We start from the raw sequence: 4,605 nt of genomic DNA, 5'->3' as shown, positions 1-4,605 counted from the left end.
GGTGCTGGCAGTGCTGGCTGGCTCACACATTCACCCTTTCTGCTGGATGAGATGCTAATTTTTCCTTGATTGCAAACTCTGCATTCACCTTTTGTGAATTAACTGTGCCTACATATTTGGCATAATAGCTTTAAAACCTGGGCCTGAGCTTGCAGGCTCCTCTCCATGGACTGTCAGAGGCAGGGCTAATGGGTGCTGTTAGACTATTTACGTGCCACTTTTTTGGCCAAGGGGAGCAGCTGGCTGGTACCCATGGCTGGCAAGGGGCAGGCAGGAAGGTCACGTCAGAAAGCTGTTTGGCAGGCAGCACACCAAGGGAGATGGAGGAGGCAGGCAGCAATGTGGATGGATGGATGGATGGATGGATGGATGGATGGATGGATGGGCAGGCACAGGGACGTATGAACCATTGTAAAGTTTGTGTGTTGCAGTGGTAGCTAGTCACATGAATAGTGATGGGAGCTGACAGCTTCTGGCTGTAGGGGCTTTCCAGGCTTCTTCCAGGAAGACTAAAACAGCCTCGGGATACCCTTAGGATGGTCTTAATATAATCTGATTTCCCTCTTCTAATCTTGAGTTGATTGCAACAAACTATGTGTAAATATTTTAAGTGTTCAGTGCAAAATGCTGAGCTGGCAGTAACATAGCCACAGCCTGAGCAAGCATTCATGCTCACATTGACTTGCACTTGCACTTCCATCATGGTCAGGATGGGGCACCAAGCTTTGGATTGCTGCTTAAAATTGTTTAATGGCCGAGAATTATTTTATTGTTGTTAAGATCTCTAAAATCAGACACCCCTCCAAAAACCCCCATGGAAAATTAACAAATGCTGCCTCTGTTAACCCAGGTCTGAGCAGCACTTGCAAAGATGGATGACATGGGGTAGATTGCCACTTCCCTGGGTTTTATGTTGGTGTTTAGGATAAACTTTCCGTAAGTGATGCTATGACTGTTGCTAAGCAACAAGTGATGTTTGCTATGGCAAATATTCCCCTCTTAAAGGTACATTTGCAAGGAGTAATCTTTTGTGTGCATGAAATTAATCTGCAGATGTATGGATTTAGGTTAGTTAATGACAATAAACTTTGGAAATGCTTCATTGTGGTGTTAAAATGGAATACAGTTAAAATGGAATACAATGTGCCAAGAAGATACTGCGTAGCAAAAACATTGAGCCCTCCCCTTTAATTAATTGGACCTTAAAGCAGGGATGTCTTAGCCACAAAAATAAATTAACAGTGAATCAGGTTATAGAATAAATTAACAAATCGGGTTAGTTGGGAAGTTTGAAAGAAGGTGCATCTGTGAGCTGCTTGCATGGCAAATAGAGTTCAAAAGTCTTGAGCTGGAAGGAAGGCTCACACAGGAAAATATAACTGTGCAGGCACTGATTGGAAGTGGTAGATTTTCAGCCTTTATCATTCAAGATTGGACTTGCCCTAAACATGGATTAAAAGTCAGGCATGGTGTAATGCCCACCAAAGTCAAAGTGGCCAACACCAAGAAAAGACTTTGGCTGCTTTGTTTCTTCTGCTTTTTGTGACTAGTTGCCATAGATTTGCAGAGGATAATGGTCCTTTCACAGGCCATCACAAACCTCCCTTTTCCTTTTATTTTTTAAGCTTCTTTTACTCCTTTCACTTTTCTCCACCAGCAAGGACTTTACATTGTCTCCTGTGCCTGCAGAAGATGCTCTTACCCCTCACTTGCTCCCCAGGGACTTAGCCGCCCATCCAATGGCTCTCATCACCCACTAACCTTGGCCAACATGACAGCTGTTGGAGATGCACAGAGCCAACTTCAAGGCCTGGGCAGAGGTGCTGCTGGCTCCCTGTGTCTTCATGCTGCAAAACTTCTCTGTGCACCTTCACTTGCTCTGCTGCCTTGGCAGGGCTGGAAAAACACTCATTTGATGGCAGCAAGAATAAGAGGAGCTGTGGCAAGGTATTTTAACTGTATTACTTTCAGGTGGTTGCTACATCTTTTCTAATTAAAATAACATTGTCCTAGGACTCCTGAAATGAATATTTGGTGTAATAGATTCAGAAAGTGATGAAAATGTTTTCATTAAATAGTGAGAGCGGGAGAGAGACCCTGCGAGGCAAACCATTTTATCTCAACTCTCTAATAACATTAATAAACTCTTTAATCTTTGTCATGTTTATGACTTAATGGCAATCCTTAAAGACATGACAGACAAGTAAGAGCTGCCAGGTTCCTTTAACCTATAAGCATTCGTATTCCTTGCAGGATTTTCATTAAGTGGAAAATCCCTCTGCAATGGGCTTTATTCTGTGTGTAAAACTGTGCTCTGTGGTCCATGGGAGTGGTGGAGGATGCTTGGCCCTGGCCAGGACCCAGTAGTGCCAGGGGATGGTGGTGGCATCTGCCTTTTCCATGGCCAGGAGCCAGGTTGATGCTGGCTTCTTCTCTGCCACCAGCTGGGGATATTTAGTGTAAGCCCTGGTGTGACAAGCCCATGCTGTTTCTGTTCTGCTCAGGTACCCCTGTTGACCCTGCTGATGGGCTTCACTTCATTGGTCACCTGAAGGACTTCATCCCTCCTTTCCATGAAATGGGTACTTAAAGGGATGGACAGTGAACTTTGTGTTGTGTTCTTCACTTTCTCTGGGCTACACAGCACTGAATAATGCCTACCCCTTTATCTTTGCACACATACACATGGGTCCCTAGTGGTCTGTAATTTCAAACAAGTAATATTTGTTAAGAAGCAACATTAAAAGTGTCATTTGTTTGCACGGTCAAGCACTCCAGTTGTGGCTGCCAGAATGAGAGTTGCCAAGCCCAAACTTCACTCTGCCCCTGTACATCATTGTCCTGGGGTCCAAAAGAAGCAGGTGTCTAGGGGAAATATAGTATGTGATCATGTAATTAGGGGGCTGCACAACAAGAGAAGCACAGCTAGGAACTAACCCCAGCCTTTGTGTTTCTTTTCTTCTTATTTTTATTCTTCTTATTTAGACTCCCAGCAATCTGGCATTTTCTAATCTTTGAGTCCCTGACTATAAAACCTAATTAATGCTCTTTTAATGCAAGGTTTTTGCACTTAATCTCCTAGGGCTTTTTTAATGTTTTAATGTTCCATGGCAAGGGCAGCCTTTTTTCCTCTATTGCCAGGGTTTGGACCCAGAATATCCATTACTGCACCTGCCATTCTGATGTTCCTCAGCTGGAAGCAGAAGGATGCTCCACTGATGGGGGGAGTCCAGAAAAGGGTTGTCAGTGGCAGCTTGACCTTTCTGGTCCCTGTGGTGCCTTGGGAGGGCCAGGGCAGCTGCATCCTTTCACTGCCTGACTTAGGGACATAGGAGCATCTCTTGTGCCCAAAAAGGAAGAACTCCACATGGTGCAGATGACATTTCATACAGATTTGGTTGGGTGTTATCTGCTGTGAACATAAATACCAGCTCAGTAGTTTCACTCTTATAAATGATAAGCTGAAACCTCTTTTGGTTGTTTCTCAGTCAAATGCCAGTAATAAAATGAAAAATCACCATCAACCCCCACCCCCTTTATTTGCATAGTTTTGATGCTGTCAAAAAAACAGACAACACTCATGTAGCATAAGGAGAATTTTTAAATAGAAGCATTACATTTTAAAACCCTAATAAAGATAAAAGCAAAATAAAGAGCGAAATTTGAATTTAGAGAATGGGAGAAGAAAGATTAGTCTGTGCTGATGAAGTAATGAAGGTAGTGTCTGGTAACAATTTTTAATAGCACATTAATGCTGAATTACTTTGGAATTTCTGCAGGAGTTGAGATGACATCCACATAAACACCAAATGAATTCCAAATGATTGGTATTATCATAAAGAGCACTAAATGAATTAATAATGACGGAACACTTAAACTAAAACGTTATCTTCTCTAATCTGTTGTCTCTTTTATGCACTGCTCAATTCATTTTTAGCCAACTATGACCCCTTCTTTCGTTTGTCTTTTAATTTAAAATATATATATATTTATTTTTGCACAAATGTTCTGCTCCTGTACTGCATGAAGCAGGACGTGGACTAGTCCATCTTCATAACAGTTTTGTGTTAGCATCACAAAATGTAAGAGATAGATGGGAAGACATCTGGACGTGAGACATATCACTGGGAAAATGACTATGACTAATAAGAACCATAATAATAACAATTCTGCCTTGATGGTCCCACATGTGCAGAGACCTCAGGGCACCCTTAACAGCGCTTAATAGACTAAATGGCTCACTTTACAGCAATGCAATATGTCTCCCCTTCCCATGGAGAAGCCCGACAGGAGAGGAAGTCTGAACTCACAGTCTGTGTAACTCAGATCAGTAAATAGGAGCCTGGGGCTTGTTTCAGGTGCTGGGCAGTGCTGCTCCAGGGGTGCCAGGGAGGAGCTGAGCCCCAGTGCTTCAGCTACATGCACGAGGGCTCTTTGCAGACCCACATAACTGCCAGATGTGGGCTTCCTGGGGTGATGGGTAAAGCACAGACTGTGGAGGGGACACCAGCAGCAGCATCACCTTCCCATGGGCAGTGGTGCCCTGGGTCACGCTGGTCCCTTCCTTGGGTGTGCTCGTGACATATTAGCAGTCAAATGACATTT

The 4,605-nt window shown here is 43.5% G+C and overlaps 1 long non-coding RNA gene across 1 annotated transcript; it reads left to right on the top strand.

Annotated features, from left to right (window-relative positions):
- Nucleotides 1-369: 369 nt before the first annotated feature.
- On the top strand, nt 370-4,246 carry LOC134159256 (uncharacterized). Its single transcript, XR_009963092.1, has 2 exons — nt 370-1,947; nt 3,142-4,246. It is a non-coding gene; the product is annotated as an uncharacterized LOC134159256 (long non-coding RNA).
- Nucleotides 4,247-4,605: the final 359 nt, after the last annotated feature.

Source organism: Pezoporus occidentalis, unplaced genomic scaffold (genome assembly GCF_034315485.1).
Source record: "Pezoporus occidentalis ecotype Australia unplaced genomic scaffold, CSIRO_AGI_Poc_V1 ctg143, whole genome shotgun sequence".
Classification (NCBI taxonomy): Eukaryota; Metazoa; Chordata; class Aves; order Psittaciformes; family Psittacidae; genus Pezoporus; species Pezoporus occidentalis.
Note: the sequence above shows the minus strand (reverse complement) of the source record. Positions and strands in the feature narration are given on the sequence as shown.